Source organism: Cygnus atratus, chromosome Z, assembly GCF_013377495.2.
Source record: "Cygnus atratus isolate AKBS03 ecotype Queensland, Australia chromosome Z, CAtr_DNAZoo_HiC_assembly, whole genome shotgun sequence".
In the NCBI taxonomy this organism is placed as follows: domain Eukaryota; kingdom Metazoa; phylum Chordata; class Aves; order Anseriformes; family Anatidae; genus Cygnus; species Cygnus atratus.
This window is the reverse complement of record NC_066396.1, coordinates 27,815,696-27,836,803: the sequence shown is the minus strand read 5'-3', so window position 1 is coordinate 27,836,803 and position 21,108 is coordinate 27,815,696. Positions and strand designations below refer to the sequence as shown.

At 41.7% G+C, this 21,108-nt stretch overlaps 1 protein-coding gene across 1 annotated transcript in view; it reads left to right on the top strand.

Annotated features, from left to right (window-relative positions):
• The window catches only part of PGM5 (phosphoglucomutase 5), an 83,907-nt gene that overhangs the window by 22,156 nt on the left and 40,643 nt on the right, over positions 1–21,108 (top strand). The window lies entirely within an intron of this gene.

The window sequence follows — 21,108 nt, the reverse complement described above, 5'->3', positions numbered from 1 at the left end:
CCCACAAAAATTAAAACAATACCTTCCTCCTATGTCCCGCTTTTTTTTGCAGGCTTAACTTTACTCCTTTGTTCCCAACCTTTTTCCCTCAAGCTGCACAGGAGGTTGGGGAGTAGAGGTTGCAGTCAGTTCATAGCAGCTCATTTCTGACTCCTTTATCCTTACACTTCTCCCCTAAAGTAGCATGGGGTCTCCACATGGGCTGCAGTCCTTCAGGAAAATGTTTGTCCTGTGTGGGCTCTCCACAGATGGCAGTTGTTGTCAGGAAATATCCACCAGTTTACAGCATGGGGTCACCCACAGCATGCACGGTGGATATCTCCTCCACTGTTGTTTTCTCTGTGGTCTGTGGGGGAACCTCCTCCTACTCCTTCTTCACAGACCTTGGTGTTTGTAGGGTTGTTTCTTGGGCTTTATATTCCCAAGCCCTCATTGCTGGGCAGCATTTTACCCTTTCAAAAGTTTGTTTTCTCTGAGTTGCCACCATCTTGTCTGCTGGTCTTAGCTGTGCCCTGTGCTTTGTCCTTTTTGAAGCTGTTTGAAACTATCTGGGTCCAGCGTGAGGACCCATGCCCTTGCTGCCAACACCTGCATGGCTACACCCAGTGTAACAACTAAAACAAATCCTTTAAATGATTAAATATCTCACTCACATCTAATCTGTCATTTGTTCAAGTTTGCATGTATTCCATGTGAGATAGTAAACTCAGAGCAGATCTTATAGACAAGATTAAGTGGTGAATTTTGTTCAAATTCATACCAGTTTACTTTAATAAGTTGCTTAGATGTCTCACTTACCTTGCTAGATTTAATCTTGAAGTATGGTAACTTGAATTAGTCATAATTTGGCTTTGAATGCATGTCTAGAACTATTCAATTCCATTGGAATAGTTGTTTGAAAACACTTTGAAAAGTCTTTTTACATATACAAATAAAGATACAAATAAAGGAAAAGGACAATCAGAGCCAACTGAGATCTACAGCATGTGATAGTATGGACAGCAGGCTATGCCTGAAAAAGTTGTGAAGTTAGCAATTTCATTTCCTTGAGGAGAATAAGAATATCACTTCATTAACAAGGGGGGAAAAGCACACTTAATAAACTGAGTACTTAGAAAACATTTCTACCGTGCTGTTGAATGCTGATATTCCTTATTTTTTATATTTTGACATTCTAATACTAAAAAATGAGAAACCATGTTAAAAAAATGATGATTGAAAAGGAAATGGCAATATTTGTAATGCTATATACAGTAGGTTAGAAGAAATAGTACCTAGAAAAGAAGCAAAACTTGTGTTGTACTTGCTATGTCTCAGTCTTCCTGAGGAAGTTAGGAAATGCTAATTTCAAGCATATCTATCTGGGATTTAATAATGCAGTCACTACTCCGTAAAAAATTAAAACACATGGAAATGTTTTCCCAGTTGATGTTACAAGTAAGAAAATGGAGCTAATGATGGTCAGAAGGATGTGAACATTCCTTATTTTTTTTTCATGAGACAATGATGGATTCTGCTAGGTATGCTTCATTGTATTTGATGGTGTAACCATGTCTCTGGAAAAGCACTTATATTTTCAGAGCCCCACTAATGACTGAAAGGTATAATTTGATCTGTGTTTACAAAATGAATTTGTTTATTGTTGTGTACCCAACTCTCTTTTTGGGCCTGCTTCTGTGTCTCAGTGATAACATAGCTTTCACAGGAGAGAATTGGCTCAATGGAACTACTGTCTTCTGAGGTCGTGGGACCTCTCTTACCAGGAATCTTATCTGTAAAGAAAACAAAAAACGTCTTCTTATGGTGCATCCATACTATGTGGCCATAGTTTAGACTAAATCATTATATTAGAGCTTTTCCTCCAGCTATTAAAAATACCACGCACAGTACGTGAAAGAAAAGATATAGAAAATCTAGTAGTTTGTTCACTTTTATGCATGATGATGTGTTGTTTAATAGTTTTTCAGCATGAGTTTAATAGAGGGAAGCAATAATCTAGAGGATTTAAATGTTGCTTAGGAATACACCAATAGCAGATGGAGCAGTGGATTACAAGATAATTCACTTGAGATTTTTAACATTTACATGTGTTTGCTTGAAGTGACTGCTGGAGTATACTTGTATGTACTGTAGGAAGAGTATAGCAGTTGACAGGAAACATCTGCTTTAATATGCTCCAACATCAACAGGATTGTGGCAGTAAGTCTCCAGACATCAATTCTCTGGCAATACATAACCTTAGGCTGGTATTCTTTTTCTTTTGGGGAATGTGGAGCTGTGTACACTGTTGAACAAACTATTCTTTTTCATATCCTTGTATTCTGGTTTATCTGATGTCTGCTTAACAGAAAAGGAAATGGAATACTGAGATGTTAGCTAATGGTCTACAAAATGAGAATCACAAGAGTGAGCAAAGGTTGTTTCTGTAGGAATTATGAAGTAGGGTGGATGTGGAAAATAATAGTCAAGTTGGTACAGGAAAAGAGGATTGTTTAGATAATTCATTTATGGCTAGCATTATCTAATACCTTGTTTCTATGGCCAGGTCAGTATAACAACATTTAGTTGCTCTGATTATATTTATCCTGAGCAGAAATAGTCACCTCACCACTCAGTATCTGCTTTACATCTGATAGCTCATCTTTTTATGCAGTTCTGACACGTCAGTTTTCTGTATGCTGACTGTCCATTTACTGTCTGGTTGGCTAGAGGCAGGTTTTGAGGGGGCCTACAGTGATAGTGACTGTTCTGACTTAAATATCTTCATGCAGCAAAGGGTAAAGATGTGATGGCTCTGAATAAACTATGTTGGGTGCAGGAGGCAGCAATCTTTGTTAGCAAGAAACTCTTAAATTCATAGTGCTGATGAGGATTTGGAGGGGGATCGGTTTTGTCCAAAGCACAGCAGAAGGGTTCGCTGAAATGGCTCTGCCTGTTTTGTTCCTGTAGGACAGAAGCCCCCAACATTATGAACAGCAATGAATGGCACAAAGGACGGGATGAAAAATATTAATCCAACTAACTGTCATCTTAGTATTATTTTGCCCAGTTGCATGGCAAAGGCTGTATTTTTGCTTACTCATTATTACCAGCCAAATTCCTCTCAATTATTGCTTAGAGAGGAGCAACAGTGCTCCAGGAGTTTTTATCTCATTGTAAGAATTAGGAAAAAAAACAAAAGAATTGGCTTGTAGGAATTGCCCAAGAAGATGTCCTCTCCATTCTTAGCTTTTGTCAGTTTGCTTTTGTCTCTGACTCCTACCTGGAAACACTAGAGAAGCAAACATTGCTTCCACTAACAAATATTGAACATCTTTCTTTGGCATTGAAAACAGTTGCAATAGAAAGAAACCACAAGGGCATAATGAAGTTTGAATGATGACTTAGTGCTTACTGTGTTATGTCAGAGTCAAACTATGCACAAAAATTAATACAGGCTGATGAGATGGCAAAGAAAGGACTGAATGTTCCCCTGAACGTGATTCCCAGGGCCTGGTACCAGCAAGGACAGAGCTACGGGGAGGCAGTGCTCTAAACCCAAGTCTCAACTGGGGGATACAGCCCCACGCAGACCTCTTTCCCCTTGAAATGTTGGACCCTCTCTGTACATTTGGAGGGTATTGTCCAGTGTGAAGTGCCTGTGCTGCTTCTTCTTGTCCCCTGCTTCCCATCCCCCAGTTCCCTGACACAGCAGGAGACTGTCAGAGAAACAAATAAAAGTTTAAATAGTGTCTTCCTCAGAAATCTGTGCTGCATATATATGCTTTCCTGCTGTGCTATAATCATTCCATTATATGTAGGATTTAGTGTTCCTGAGGGCAATTAATGTATGTGTGCAACAGAGTGCATGCATTGTTAGTTCCTGAATCCTGAAAGCAAGTAGGAATACAGGAGATCACGGAGCCTGCTGAAAATAGATGTTATTTCATCTCTGGACAACTCTAAATAGTTACATAAATAAACTGGTAAACTTGAAAAAATTAAGAAGTTGACTTTTCTGACCAGATAGTGGGATTGCTTTTGGTAATAGCTCCGTGGGTACATTCAGTGTTGGCTGAATAGTGTCTAGTAGCGTGGCCACTAAGTATGTGTATTTACAGAACAGTGTACATATGAATGAGTGGATTTATGTACAGGGCATAATCAACTGAGATCATTTGCAGCAGATCACAGACTGAACAGGTGAAAATAGACACTATGCTGTAAGAATTATTTTGAAGGAGTAAGGGACTCAGGCCTTCAACTAGTGCCTAATGCACAAGTCTTAACCAGGCTGGAGTGAGGAGGGTCTCTCTGTGCTGCCGCTTGTCCTGAATCTAACTGAGTCAGTTGAAGGATGTCTAGTCAAGCAAGCTTAAAATGTTAGAAGTATAATACAGATTTGTTGAGCGCTGTGTTATGGGAAATTTGTTCAGGATTTGCAACTTTTTAAACAATACTGCAATAAAAATGGCTGTGTATGTCCTTTGTGTGCTTGTATATCTGATAAAGAATACTGTTTTTTCCCTTCCAACTTTCAAATATGTTATGCAGCTAAAAATTTTATTTATATAAATATGCCATGTTTCAAAAGCTTTGTGGAGAAAAAAACTGCAATTATTGTTACAAGGCATTGCAATCTTTTCATTAGCTCTGCCTTAGTTTCATTTCTACAATGTGCTTGTAATCTAGCTGTTATCCTCAATGTGTTGTGTTTTTTTGAACTTTCCGGGAGAGAATGAATTGTGTTTTTGTGTTTTTCAATGGCTGCATTTAATTTCTTGTAAAGAAAAGTACAGAAAGCATGTCTGTGTACTAGGAAATATCAGTAGGAAACCCTGTGTTGTCCTCTATGGCTGAAAGGTCCTGTGGCTTACGTCTTTACTTCGCACGCAGCTTAGTTTTTGTGCCTGAAAGGGATTCACTGGCCAATTCTGACCCTGAGGCAACCGACCCTACTAAGAATGGTGGGTTGCAGTTATGCAGTTAGTTGCTTTCTGGCCTGTGCTTGAAGTGGGCAGCTATGGCCCTGAGCCTGGAATGAACAGGTTGATTGGTTGTACAGTGAACAGTTTTCAGGACTGAGTGCAGAAAGTTGTATTGAAAACTCTTGACATTTATCAATGAAAAGAAGAGTTGAAAGCTTTACTGTGCTCTGTTTCCAGCTTAAGTTATGACTGTAAATGAGGTCTGCTTGTACAGTTTGTATGCCAAAGTTAGAGAGAACAAGATTTTGTGCTTGGTGGGACATAAACGTATTCTGTAACCGTGACTGATTTATTAAGAAATAAGTTTATTTGGAGTCTTAACAAACAAACTTTTGTCTGGACTTACTCTGCCACATGTGAAAACTACCTGAAGAAAAAGAACAATTTTTTTGCAAGTCATTCTGGGCAGGCCTTGCACTGTGCAATGGACAGATGTTGGGCAACAGTCCACAGTCTCCTTAGCAAAGTCCACAGTAAAGTCCACAGTCTTCTTAGTGACACATCTGTCTTATATCTGAAAATGTATGTGAATATGAATAAGCAACAAGAATTTCTACAAATGTCTTGATAAAAAAGACCAAAGGCATTCTAATTAAAACAATCTGAGGCATTGCTCAGCAAGTCAGTTAAAGAAGACTGTGACTACTAAAAGAGAGTTTAAAATAAAGTCCCCTTTTACTTTCAAGGATTTATGCAGTCTTATTTTCGGCTTTAACCTCGAAAGACTCCCATGTGGATTAGCATGTTTGAACAAGTTTCGTCTGTGTCAGACAGCACAGCTGGTATCAGCCCAAGAGCGACCTCTCCCATCAAAGGATTTTTGTAAATTGGTGACCTTCATGGAGAAGGCTTCCTGCTGATTTCAAAGAAAACCTTTCTGGCACAGAATTTCAGAACTGTATGTTTAAAACTCTATTTCTTATGTGTATTTTTTGAAGTGTGATCTTCTGCTAAGTTAATAGATCAGATCGTTTACAAATTAAGAAGACAGGAAATTGTTCTTTACATTCTGGTGGCTTTGAAGAAGTTCTCTGTAGAACTGTGATAGAGCCACGGTACTTAACACCCTTCAGAGAAATATGGGAGTCCTGTAAGAACAGATCTTACTTTAAGACTTAGTCACTTGAATTGTCAGATTAATTTTGAAGGAGCAGAAACATTGTCTTTTGCTTCCTTTTGTGGAGTAATGAAAGAGGCCTAAGATCTTTCCAGAATCAGAATAAGGAGGTGAAAAGAGTGGTGTGTGTGTGTGTGTGAGAGAGAGAGTGCTCTTAGGAGAACCTAGTATTAAAGGAGAATGGAGGTTTCCTTTCTTAATAGTATTATAAATTACCATTGAAGCTCTGTTTTTGGTGTGAGTGTGAGAAATCACTTTTAATTTCATGTATGACTGCAGTCAAAACAGAATGAAATGCTTTCTATAAACAGAATATATGAAAAGTGCTGGAATACTCTGGTAATTTCTACTATAAGAATATTCCAGATTCCAGATATAAAGAATATCCAGTATCCAAATCCAGTGTTCCAAGTATAAAGAAGACAGAGCCGGGTTCTTTCCAGTGGTGCCTAGTGACAGGACAAGAGGCAGTGGGTACAGACTGAAACACAGAAGGTTACATCTGAAAGGAAACGCTTTTTTTTAAAAAAAAAACAAACAAACGAACACACAACTTTATAGGGTAAGTGAGCACTGGCACAGGTTGCTGAGAGTGGTTGTGGAGTCTTCCTCCTTGCAGATATTTAAAAGCCACCTGGACATGATCCTGGGCAACCTGCTCTGGGTGACCCTGCTTGAGCAGAGGGATTAGACTGGGTGATCTCCAGAGGTCCTTGCCAATCTCAGCCATTCTGGAATAACAGTCTATTTCTGTGGCATATTGTAGTTTCTTCTTCATTTTATTTTTTCTTTTTCTCTGTTGCTGTGAACGCTATCGTAAAGTTCTAAAACTGCTTTGTTCCTTTCCCTTCTCAGCCAAACATCACTACCACACAGAATATTTAGTAACTCTCAATCTCTAAAATCCACAGAGGAGTTTGCATAAGAGAAAAAGCAGAAGAATTTTAAGGAAGAAAGTCTAAATCTAGATGGCATCATTAGGGAGCAACTAGAATAAATCATGTCTGACCAAGCTAATTGCCTAGGTCATACAATAATTGAATCTGTTGATAAGGGTAGGGCAGCAGACATAACAAGATTTTCGACAATGTATTTTGCAATACTCTTTTATTCAACTCAGGACTTTATGATCTGGATGGGTGGACAACTATACAGGTAAAAGTCAGCATACATGGTTTGGTAGTCAGGCTTATGAGCCAATTGTTAATGAGCTCGTAAGAAAAATAAAAATAGAGGGATTGTACAGGAGTCCACCTGTGACCTGTCCTGTATAAATCTTTATGAGTGATCAGGGGAAGGGGATGGAGGGCACTATAACCAAGTTTGCAGATGATACCAAATTGGAAGGTGGCCTGTTGGTGTGCTGGAAGGTATCAGAGAGACCTGGACAGCTGGGAAGAACAGACAGACAGGGACCTGATGAAATTCTGCAAGGACAGATGGTGAATCCTGTCCCTAAAATGGCAGAGCCCTGCAGTGATGCAGGCTGCAGGCAGAGGAGCTGGACAGCAGCTCTATGGAAACCTGCTCTTGGGTCCTGGTGTGCAGTGAGCTGGGTGAGGGCCATCTGTGTGTCCCAGAATCAGCAGCAGTCTTGGCTGTATGAATGAGAGCATGGCCCAGAGCCTGTGGGAATTGATTATCCTCAGCACTTTTGAAAACACTTCCACATACTGTGTTTGGACCAGGGATTCTCAACACAGGAAAGATCTCAAGTTGGAATGAGTTCAGTGAAGGGTCGCCAAGACAGCTGGGGGCTGGAGCACAGGCCCTAAAAGAAGTCTTGGGAGCTGTGGGTTTGTTCAGCCTGGAGAAGGGATGTCTTTGTCAAGACATAATTGCAGCCACCTGTAGTATCCACCTATATAAATGTCAGGATGGAGCCAGGCACATCACAGCTATGTATGATGAGAGGACAAGAGGCAACACGTAGTTTGGAACAAGGGGGTTGTTCCAAACCCATCTGGATTAGGTAATGAGCAACCTTGTTTTATCTCATAGTTGGCCCTGCCTTGGCCAGGAGGTTGGACTAGGGATCTCCCATGGTACCTTACAATCTGAACTTTTTTTTTGTTGTGCTGTGGCCCTATGAAGAGACCATTGCTGGAACATCCTGGTGCTGCAAGATTGCTAAGGTTGCCAGCATTCTTGCAGTCCTGTAGTTACCATGATTATCAGCAAAGTGATGTATAGAAAACCTCTATCTTAGTTTCAGTTCTTTCATTTTTTGTTCTCTTTTAAATGCAAGAGATTAACCAGCTGGAGAAACTACACTTTTTTTTTTTTTTCCTGATCATTTTCTAAGCTATCCTGCTGACTGTGAGTGAGAGGATGTGTGCAGTATTACAGTACTTGGGAGGCGGGGAAGAAAATGCAGTGGAACCAGCCAGTAACTTCTGACAAGTACCTAAGACTGTTGTTTCTCTGTTACTTGGACAATTCAGAGTACTGAAACTCCAGCTTGAATTGCTGTCAAAACACATTTTGGTGCCACAGGTTGTAGTTATATTCATATCTGTTTTGTGTCTTTATTAATGAGCATAGGCACAGTGCCTTTTGAACCAGCTGACCTCACTGTAATAGGCCTAAACAGGCTAAATATCATTGGTCACGTGTGTACTCCAAATTACTGGAGAGTCTTTTCCCTGTAGTTGGTTCATGGGATTCTTGATTTTTTTTGTTAAAAGGTCACAGGTCTTGCCAATTGTTAATGATGTGCTTACTGAGACTCACGTACGGGCATGAACGTACGGACAGCAATCTCAGTAAGGATTTGCAGAATAATGTGAGACGTGTGCCCTCCACGCCTCTCATGAGGAAGCTGTAGGCTATGAAACTTTGTTCTCTTTCCCTGTACTATGCATATCTTAAGGGTCCTTTTGACATTTCATTTTTGCACTCTTTATGAAATTCTTGCCAAATCCTTAATCAGGCAAAGTCCAGTACTGACCTTAAAGACCACCCAGTTCCAACCCCCTGCCATGGGCAGGGACTAGGCCACTAGGCCAGGTTGCTCAAAGCCCCATCCAACTTGGCCTTGAACACCTCCAGGGATGGGGCGTCCACAGCTTCTCTGGGCACCCTGTGCCAGTGCCTCACCACCCTCTGAGTGAAGAATTTCCTCCTCACATCTAATCTAAATCTCCCATCTTTTAGTTTAAAGCATTCTCCTTTGTTCTATCATTATCTGTCCCAGTAAAAAGTTGCTCTCCGTCTTTTTTATAAGCCCCCTTTAAATACTGAAAAGCTGCAATGAGGTCACCTTGGAGCCTTCTCTTCAGGCTGAATATCCCCATCTCTCTCAGCCTTTCTTCATAGGAGAGGTGCTCCAGCCCTCAGATCAATTTCTTAACCCTCCTCTGGACCCGCTCTAACAGCCCCATATCCTTCTTGTATTGGGGACCCCAGCCCAGGATGCAGCACTCCAGGTGGGGCCTCACAAGGGCAGAGCAGAGGGGCACAATCCCCTCCCTCCACCTGCTGGCCACCCCTCTGTTGATGCAGCCCAGGATGCAGTTGGCCTTCTGGGCTGCAAGCACGCACTGCTGGCCCATGTCAAGCTTTTTGTCCACCAGAACCTTCTCTGCAGGGCTGCTCTCAGTGAGTTCTTCTCTTGGTCTGTCCTCATGTCTGGAATTGCCCCGACCCAAGTGCAGCACCTTGCTGTTAGACTTGTTGAACCTCATTCGATGCACATGGGCCCACTTCTCAAGCTTGTCCAGGCCTCTTTTGAAGGCATCCCTTCCTTCTGGTCTATTTATGGCACCACTCAGCTATGTGTCATCTGCAAACTTGCTGAGGGCACACTCGGTCCCACTGTCTGCATCACTATTGAAGATATTAAACAGCACTAGTCCCAAGACAGACCCCTAAGGGACACCAGTCATCACCAGCCTCCACCTGGCCAGTCATTGACCACCACTGTCTGGGTGTGACCTTCAAGCCAATCCTTCAATCCAGTTAATGGCCCACCCTTCAAATCTGGTTTTGTCCAATTTGGAGATCAGGATATCATGTGGGACTGTGTCAAAGGCCTTGCAGAAGTCCAGGTAGATGACATTGGTCAGTCTTGCTTTGACAACTGATGCAGTCACTCCAGCACAGAAGGCCACCAGCTTGGTCAGGCACTGTTTGCCCTTGATTAAACCATGCTGGCTGTCCAGGATCACCTCCTTGTCCTGCATGTGCCTTGACATTGCTTGCAGGAGGATCTGTTCCATGCTCTTGCCAGGCACAGAGGTGAGGCTCACTGGTCTGTCGTTCCCTGGGACTTCCTTTCTACCCTTTTTAAAAATGGGAGTGATGTTTCCCCTTTTCTAGTCACAGGGGACTTCACCTGACTGCCAGGACTTTTCAAATATGCTGGAGAGAGGCTTGGCAACTCCATGAGCCAGCTCGCTGAGGACCCTGGGATACATGGCATCGGGTCCCATAGACTCGTAGCTGTTCACTTTCATTAGGTGGTCTCAAACCTGCTCTTTGCTTGTAGTGGGAAGGACTTTGCTCCCCCCAGCCCTCGCCTAGAGGGTCAGGGACTCGAGAGACATGGGAAGTCTGACTGGCAGTGAAGACAGGCAAAGAACTTGTTGAGTACCTCAGCCTTCTCCATGTCTTAACTATATATGTACATATATAGATGTTAACCATATATGTGCATATGAATGCGGAAATAGTGATGAAAAGTGATTTTTTGTGTCTCAGCCAGGAAGGGCATGAATAACATTAAGGATTATTGCAATACATCTGGAGAACGTGGTCACGTGCTTACCAGATGGTTGGACTTTTCAGTCATCGTTACTATGAACTCTCTGCAATCAAACCTCAGATTCTGTGTGGATCTACAGTACATGTGTGAGCAATTTCACCTCACAGGGACTCTGAGCAATGTGCCAACTGGTTTTATTATGTGAAAGACAAAATTCTGTTAGCTTATGTTGCTGCCAAAGCACATCTCTCCCTCATTATATACTCATACAAATGCTTATATTTGCTAGTTGATTTTACCAGAGCAACTTTCATCTCTTGTTTTATCCTTGCTTTTAGCATAGCTGTATTTAGATACTGTATATATGAACAGCTGTTTCTAGTGATTCTATTAGAGTTGGTATGAAGGGGACAATGAAGTTTTCTCATGGCAGGGAGTCACAGGCTCTCTGTCCTGAAGGTTATACTTCCTTTGGGAGCTGACTCTTAAAACTTTTATGAAAGAGGGTGCAAAGTTACATATTTTGGATTTGAATCTCAAACTGATGACTAAAGCAACATGAGAACAGCATCTGGTATGGAACATTATGATGAGTACACCTGTTAGCATCCCACACAATGAAGAAAACAAATCCATAATAAAGAGTTACTCAGACTGCTTCATGTGAAAAGCTTTCCAATACATTTGTAACCAAGAGAAACGGATAAAAACAACATTAGTTACTGTAATACTGTTTGTTAGAAGTTTTCAGACTCAAAAGTTTGAGTTCATGGAAATATTGCACAGTTCAATGTCCGAGTGATGACATTTTCATGTAGAATCACAGAATCACAGAATCATTAAGGTTGGAAGAGGCCTCCAAGATCATCTGGTCCAACCATCACCCTACCACCAATGTCACCCACTAAACCATGTCCCCAAGCACTACATCCAACCTTTCCTTGAACACCCCCAGGGACAGTGACTCCACCACCTCCCTGGGCAACCCGTTCCAATGCCTGACTGCTCTTCTTGAGAAGAAATGTCTCCTCATTTCCAACCTGAACCTCCCCTGGTGAAACTTGAGGGCATTCCCTCTAGGCCTATCACTAGTTACCTGTGAGAAGAGGCCGACGCCCAGCTCCCCACAGCTTGCTTTCACATAGTTGGAGAGAGCAATAAGGTCTCCCCTGAGCCTCCTCTTCTCCAGACTAAACAACCCCAGTGCTCTCAGCCGCTCCTCACAGGACTTGTGTTCCAGGCCCTTCACCAGCTTCGTAGCCCTTCTCTGGACATGCTCCAGGGCCTCGATGTCCTTGTAGTGAGGGGCCCAAAGCTGAACACAGCACTCGAGGAGCAGCCTTACCAGAGCTGAGTACAAGGGGGCAATCACCTCCCTGGTCCTGCTGGCTACACTATTCCTGACACAAGCCAGGATGCTGCTGGCCTTCTTGGCCACCTGGGCACACTGCCTGCTCATGTTCAGGTGAGCATCAATCAGCACCGCCAGATCCTTTTCCTCTGCACAGCTTTCCAGCCATTCTGCCCCAAGCCTTTAGCGCTGCATGGGGTTGTTGTGACCAAAGTGCAGGATGCAGCACTTAGCCATGTTGAACCTCATCCCATTGGCGTCTGTCCATTATACATATATATGCATCTATAAAGAGGAATATTTTCCTATATATGTAGCTGACCACAGTAATGCATAAATAATTTTTACCCTAGCTGATTTGCCCATGAGACCAGTAAGAGTTTTTGTGTTTTCATTATTACATCGCTTGTATTACTCATTTGATGTTCTGAGAAGTGTGGGCTTTGTTGTTGATGAACCTGCACTAATACCTGGGTTTTTATTAAAGTTTCGGTGTACCAGTAGTGTTTGTTGCCACTAAAACAACATCATGAAGTTGCCAAGATGTTACAGTGTGAACTGAATCACAGTCTGTAGATTTCCTTTAAGGATTGCTTCATTCTCTTTCTTTTGCTTGGTACTGTGGATCTCGGATGTGGTATGCATACAACTACAGTACCATGTGAGCCTGTTCTGCATCTGTGTGCTCTAGAAGGCATTTATGTCAAATCAGCATTTATTTCCCTCTCCAACTAGCAAAGTTCATCAGTACCTTCTTGCTACTATATCCTTTTACTCAAATGCCATAAACATAATTAATCTTTATAGCTAATATAAGTTAGGTATAGGTACATCTGTAATCATTGTAATTCACATTCTTTGTGGGATTTTCAGGAATTGTTGTTTGCTCCATGTTTCAATTTTCTTCAAATTTTTCACATTTTCTTTTTACTATGTACTTCTACTGTGTACTTTTTGTCTAGGAAGAATGAGAGAGTAACCCCACACTTTGGCTGTTTTCTGCCACAAATGCCACTACAAATACTGTGACCCTAGATAGCAAATTTAGTCTCTCCTCTCCCGCCTTGAGACTGACAGAATGCTGTCTATGGATACACTCCAAGGTGCAAGGTGGCATACTAAAGGTACCACTCCGTACCTTTTTTCCCCAGTAACTCGTCATGTTTTTTAGAGATGTAGACTCACAGCATGCTATGTGTCTCCTGTAGTATGCCAGAGAGCTCCTTGCTTGAAGTCAATGTCCAGACATCACACGTGGATTGTCTGGCCTGCAGAATCTTTCTGTGATTCTGGAGAGTGACAAAGTACATATGTAGCTGGTGTCTCTGGACATTTACTGCTGGATTGTGTTAGGAAATGAGCTTGGTCATAGATCTATTTGTAAGTTGGAGAATTAATGTTCTTTTGCAGCTGTTCCAAACTGACTGATCACTTATTGCTGGGGTAGTCTGCTGAATTGTTTTACCTCTGCAGTAATTCCGTGTCACATTTTTTCAGTCTTTTTTTCCTATGTGAAGATTGACTTTGTAGGGAAGATTGGGCATGATGCAATCTTAAGGATTGCTCTTCTGTGGGCCAGACAGCATCGATTGTCCACACCAACTGTTGGTTCTTAAGTCTTCTGGAATGGAGAGCTAATTCTATACCCCTCCTTGCTATTTGAATCTTGTTTAGATAGTTCTACAGAAGCACAAGAAATTTTGGTCTAAAACCATATGAGTCTATGAGTTCACAGCAAGCGTGCTGTGATCTGATGCAACAGTAAGATTACTTCTTGTTCAAATGAGTCAGGTACATCAAAAGATCTCAATTTCTTTTTGTCAAACTTCTGTACAAACATAATTTGTTTTGTTCTTTCTCCCATAATTTAGCAATGCTTAAGGCCTGATTCATGCTTGCCTTTGCCAACTCTAGGATCTTACTGAGTTTGTTACCATTCTGAGCTGCGTGCTCATCCTACAGTTTACATCTGACTTCTCTGCTTTGCAAAAATTGGCTTTGCAGTGGGTATCACTCAGACAGTATAATTAGAGAGACTGAACTGAGGTTTCTATAACTCACTGGCTTGAAGTGTTGGTAGAATGTCATGCTGAGTTTACCATAATAATGTTTAACTGTAGCTTAGACTAACCCATCAGACCCTTCCTTTTCTATTCTTACAGCCACCATCAAATGCAGGAAGAATCAAGCTCCACATGTTGTATGTTTTCAGAGTAATACTTTGTTATTTGTACCAGATGAGTCCATTCTTTGTGGTACTGAAGAACGTTGTGGAAAGCCTTGCAGTATCTTAGAAATTCTTCAGAAGGATCATTCAGCACATTACGGTTTGTTAATCATGAATGGCTGAGAGTCCTTGTAACACTTCAGTATGCCTCAGAGTATTTCCGTACCTGAGATAAAATAGGCAAGTGGTCTACTTAATTCCTCGTGTGCCCATTGCTTGTGCCCCTTATTTACACACCCTTTATTTAACCTGCTATCTTTAGGATCTTTTAAACATCACCCTTTAACTTGGGAGACTGCTCCAAGTTACAATAAGTGAGGCAAATGCATGTGAGCAGAGACTGAGAGGACAAAAATAACTTATTAACATTCATTAAATGTTCATTCTAGAATGTTTTTTTTCCCCATGTGGATGTGATGGGATGCCCTTCCTCCCTCAAACTTCGGAGTCTGTTCATGTCTGATTGGTACTTCTGGTTAAAGAAAATGAGGGACCTGCAGGGTCTAGGCAGGAGGAACACATGCAATATCTAGTCTCAGCACAGACAAGTATCTCAACTCTTTTTAGTAACACTAAAGAATTGCTGGGGTTCGTTATAGGGTGTGTGTTCACAGCATCCTGTTTTTCTATACAGATGTACACAATGAGGAGAAATCAGGAGCAAGAGGATGAACACAACCATTTTTGTGCATTAGAAGTACTTCTTCCCTCCCCTTAAAATAATAAACCTTTGAACTTATCTTTATTTACACAGAATTATCCACCTTGGCATCAGTTTTTTTTTATCTTCATAAGGAACAGTATTTCTGTCTGCAAGGTGCTGGATTTGTTAGCAGATTTCTTGGAAGCAGGCTTTACAGTGCAAGTAACTAGTCTTGATTTTTTAATGGGTGCTTAATACTCAATAAAGGAAAATAGTTGACTTTTGCCTTTTGGCACCAGTTCAGCAAAATACTTAAGCATGCACTTAACTTTCAGGCTTGTGAGAAACCCCAGAGATTTGAATGGAAATATGAAAGACCTTTTTAATAGTTTATTAAAAAAAAAAAAAAGAATAGAGAATAAAAAAAAAATCACAAAGCACTCGTTTTTCCATGACTTCAATGTTTTTATCTTTTCCCCCTTTTTATTATGCGCTATCCTTGTTACTTTTTGGCTCTGAGCCTTTCTATAAAACACTTGTTGTTCTGTATAGTAGAAATTGCAGTTGTACCGTGACCGGGTCAGCATTCTCTTAGCATAAGCCTCCCAGATTGCTTCTCTTCATAAATCTCAACATGGGTGGCACACTCAAGCAGGGCTGAGAAGACATAAGAAGACATGGAAATGGTGTGGAACACAACTCAGAAAGCTGGGTTGCTTGTCCACAAACAGTACTCTAGTTTAAAAGCATATCAAATCTGTGAAGTTTCTGGAGAGTGCTCCACCTCAGGGAAGATTCAATGCCTGTATCATGCCTACATCACTCAGCGCAGTGTTTTTTCTGGAAGCCTAAGTAAGCCCATATGTCTGCATGGTATAACACAGAGCAGTGCAGAGACACTAGCTGGAGTCCCACTGCATGTGTGTTTGTGCTAGCAAGGCACCAACCAGGAGACCAACCAGCAGAAGAACAGTGCCCCACTGATGAGACCAGACTGCTTCCTGCTTAACAGATAAGCTTCTTCACAGTGAGGTTAGTAATCCCTGAACCATGCTGTGTTGCACAGTATGACATGCTTTACTATCACTTGCACCTTCAGAGCAGGACAGCTTTGTGGAGCTGAACCTGAGAAGTGCTGTAGACTTATTTCTTGTCTTTTTTCTTGTTTCTTGTCCAGTCATGACTATGTTTTCTGTCATACACAGCAGAAAAGAACACTAGTATAAATTGTAAGAATGAACTCTTTCTATTAGCAAACTCAGTGCAGATATAGACATTAGGGCTGACAGTCAATCTGGATTTAAACACAGTGGATTCATTCTGACTTGTGACATTCAATGGGAGAGAAATGAAAGAGATGTTGGCCATGTGAGAAACCCAACACAGGTAAAATTCTTAGCAGTTTGGAAACAGGATTTTCCATTTATCTAATTCCTAACAAAAAGTATCTGAGAATCATTTCTAGCAGCTAGATGTGAATTCACATAAGGTCTGGTTCCCCTACCTGTAATAACAGCAAAAATACTTCTTTTGTAGTGAATCATTTCTCATTATAATTAAATTAATTTTTCTTTTAAACAATTGGATGATTTTTTTTTTTCTCTTGACCTTTGAACGTGCTTTTTATTGGAGTAATCTAATTTTAAATGCAGTTTCCAGAAAGTGCTTCTTAGTTACTCTGCTTGTAGCAAACACCACCAAGTCAGTATTTATCTGGTTCTATTTTATTATTATCATGCAAAAGTCTAGCATCTAGCAGTTGTATCTGTTTATGATTCTTTTCTGAACATGCTAAAATTTGTCAAAGTGCTGAGAATTTTTTTTAAAAGTCTGAGGGAGGAGATTTGGGGAGGGTTTCTGGAGACTGCAAAGAATTGTGTGTTTTGTACTCTGAGCTACACTGATTTGTTGCTGACAGCACTGTCCATACCATGATAGCCTGGATGAGCAGAAACAGATGTTGTAGGTTCATTGGCCAGTTTCCTGTCTGAAGGGGGGGTTTCTAATAAAGTCCAGTTTTACTTGGTAAGATTTCTTTAATGCTGTATTTCCTTGAAAAGAAGGAAACTTAGGTAGATAACATATGCACAAACTTCAGTTAAATTGAATTAAATACGTAGCTCTTCAGAGAACTTTTGTCTCCCATAGAATCTCATTGCTAGGATGCTTTGATATCATTCAAACTTTACAGGGGAACTTATTAACCAAAGCTGTACTTAAAGGCCATAAAACCCAAGCCTATTAGGTCTCCCTCAGTGCAACTTCTTAAAAGTGGTTTAACTTCTCAGAAAGATATACTTTAATGCCTCATAATCCCCTTAGCCACAAATTGGGGATGGTAACAATCTCACTGTGATAATATGCATGCAGCTACTGTTAATGGTAGTTTTAACATTGACAGTAATTTCATACCTCAATAGCTACAACAATAATGAAGTTGCAGTGCATGCAAACGTGGGGTGAAAAATTTCATCTTTGAATGAATTTTTATTTTTTATTCATTAAAGGTGCATTTACTGTGCCTAGTCACCAGTTAATCCTACATCAATGACATTTCATTCTAGAGCAAATTAGGGAGACTGGTCTGAAGTACAGTATCCATAAAAAAGTATCCTTACACAGTGGACAGGATTATCACGTCAGTTCTGAAGGCAAACGCAGACTCCACAAGGAGCTGTGCTGGCTGTTTTTACTTTGACCACTTACTCCCTGAAAAGCAAGGAAGAGGCAGAGGCTTTCTGCAACCTTTTGGCAGAGTTTGCAAGTAGAGCTGTGCTGCATCTCTGCATCTGCTGTGCTGCTTAGAAATGTGTTTCAGTTCGGCAGTGCTTCCCAGCTGGCTATGAAGCTGACACATCAATTTACTTCTACCACCTGTGATTGAATCACAAAGTTGCCTTTTGGTCTTGGGACACAAATTAGTTTAACACTGTTTTGTAAAGTGTCTGGTGTACTTCAGAAAGTGCTATCTTTTTTTTTTCTCTTTTTTTTTTTTTTCCCCACAAGGGGTTTGTAAAATTTGACTGAGGTTTTACAGAATGTGTGCAAGAAAATGGGGTGGTGAAAATGGGGGGTGGAAACATTGAACTGCGTGTTCACAACGATGGCCACGATGGACACGATGGCCTACAGGTGGCAACAAGGAATGTAAATTACGCCAAGGCCCCACTGTGTGCATATTTTGGAGCCAGAGTTCCCTTCTCAAGTCTCCTCAAGTCTGCTCCTACAGGAGTCATGGAATCATAGAATCACAGAACAGTTTGGGTTGGAAGGGACCTTAAAGATCAGCCAGTGATGGTTGCTCACCAAACCCCCTGCCATGGGCAGGGACAGCTCCCACCAGACCAAGTTGCCCAAAGCCCCATCCAGCCTGGCCTTGAACACTTCCAGGAATGGGGAATCCACAGCTTCTCTGGGCAACCTGTGCCAGTACCTCACCACCCTCTGAATGAAGAATTTCTTCCTAATATCTATCCTAAATCTACCTTTTTTTAGATTAAAGCCATTACTCCTTGTCCTGTCACTGTGCTCCCTGACAAAGAGTCCTTCTCCTATCAAAAAAAAATATAATAATAATAAAAAAAAATCCAATGAACTTCAGAGACCCAAGGGAGATACTAAATTTTTAAATCATTTGTTTTAGGAATTTAATGCTTATCGTCCACGCAATACTTCATGTCCATGCGGTATAGTGGTGATTGTGCTGAAAATGAAAGTGTTCCATGTAGCTCAAATAAGTTTCTGGTATGTACGGTTGGTGTGTGTTACAAGGCATGTCTCCCACAGTATTCTCCTGGAGAAGCTGGCAGCCCATGGCTTGGACAGGTACACTCTTTACTGGGTTAAAAACTGGCTGGACAGCCAGGCCCAGAGCATGGTGGTGAATGTAGTTAAATCCAGCTGGTGACCGGTCACCAGTGATCTTCTCCAGGGGTCGATGTTGGGGCCCATCCTGTTTAATATCTTTATTGATGACTTGGATGAGGGAATTGAGTGCACTCCCAGTAAGTCTGCAGACGACACCAAGCTGGGGGGAAGTGTCGATCTGCCAAAGGGTAGGAAGGCCCTGCAGAGGGACCGGGACAGGTTGGGTCAACGGGCAGAGGCCAATGGGATGAGGTTCAACATGGCTAAGTGCTGGGTCCTGCACTTTGGTCACAACAACCCCATGCAGCGCTAAAGGCTTGGGGCAGAATGGCTGGAAAGCTGTGCAGAGGAAAAGGATCTGGCGGTGCTGATTGATGCTCGCCTGAACATGAGCCAGCGGTGTGCCCAGGTGGCCAAGTAGGTCAGCAGCATCCTGGCTTGTGTCAGGAATAGTGTAACCAGCAGGACCAGGGAGGTGATTGTTCCCCTGTACTCAGCTCTGGTGAAGCCACACCTCGAGTACTGTGTTCAGCTTTGGGTCCCTCACTACAGGAAGGCCATTGAGGCCCTGGAGCATGTCCAGAGAAGGGCTACGAAGCTGGTGAAGGGCCTGGAACACAAGTCCTGTGAGGAGCAGCTGAGAGCACTGGGGTTGTTTAGTCTGGAGAGGAGGAGGCTCAGGAGGAGCCTCATTGCTCTCTCCAGCTACGTGAAAGCAAGCTGTGGGGAGCTGGGGGTCGGCCTCTTGTCACAGGTAACTAGTGATAGGCCTAGAGGGAATGCCCCCAAGTTGCACCAGGGGAGGTTCAAGTTGGAAATGAGGAGACATTTCTTCTCAGAAAGAGCAGTCAGACATTGGAACGGGTTGCCCAGGGAGGTGGTGGAGTCACCGTCCCTGGGGGTGTTCAAGGAAAGGTTGGATGTAGTGCTTGGGGACATGGTTTAGTGGGTGACATTGGTGGTAGGGTGATGGTTGGACCAGATGATCTTGGAGGTCTTTTCCAACCTTAATGATTCTATGATACTATGATTCTATGAAAGGTAGGTAGTGTTTATATGACTTTCCGTTTCTGCTGGGATAATTTTTAGTTTGTGTTATTGAAAGCATTTAAACACAGGGAAAGGCCAATGTGAGTCTAAGAAACAGAAGAGATTATTGGAACATTGAGTTGGCACCACGCTTAATGCTGCATGAGTGCCAAGAGGCTCCATTGATGGAAAGGGAATTCAAACTGTCTTGAATATAATTTAGCAGTAATAGGATTTCTGCAGTTATTAGCAATTTGTAACCATACCCAGAACTGTAGCCAGGTGAAAAAATTCACCTGAAGTTACCAATTTTCAAGACAGAAACTACCTTGAACACCAGATATTGATTTAGTGCACTTTCAGTCTACCCACAGAAGTATCTTAGAGTTAAAACTTTGAAGGGGGTGGGGAGGTGGCAAAACCAAAAAAAAGCCAAACAGTTTTAGATCCTTTGTAGCTAAAGTGTCTTCGGATGCTTTTTGTTTATCAGTTTCTGTTACCATAATCTTTCTCTGTGAGATGCAGCATACTTGAAAGCAGAAAGGAAATTAACTTGCTGTCTTGTAAGTACTTTTTTTTTTTTTTTTTTTTTTTTTCCCTGCCTTATGCTCCTGACAGCCTCTCTGCCAACCATAGCGGTTTACATCTTATCTTAGTGACATGTCCTGGTTATCTGTGTTGTGTGCGAGCACTTAGCATTCCACTGCTTTTTGCTTAATAAATTAGAGACTGGGAGGGAGTTACACTGTAATACTTGACCGTATAAGGGAGGTGACTGTTGTTTTAGTACTGCTCCTTGCACAATATGCAGTTGAAGCCTTTTAAGGGAAGGTGGTGCAGACAGAGTGAAAACATCCAGAAGCAGAACATCTATTTCACATTATACTTGGTGCCAGTGCTAGTGCTGTCATTGCTACTGCTGTGAATTTCTCACAGGCTGTTAAGAGTTTCAGAGCTGAAAAGAAAAAGGGGAAAGTTGCAGAAGATACCACAGAAGAAAGTTAAAACTGTTTAGTTCATGGCTCCTGCACCTTAAGAAATAATAATGAGGAGGAAACTGACCAGAGGTGAGCAGAATTAGACTTCCAGAGTTGAGAAACAAAGTAGCAAGGAGTTCTGCAGCATCAATGAGAAGAGAACACAGGAGTGGAAACATCATGCAGTGAGAATGGGATAGGGACTCTGTGGCTGAAAAGACAATA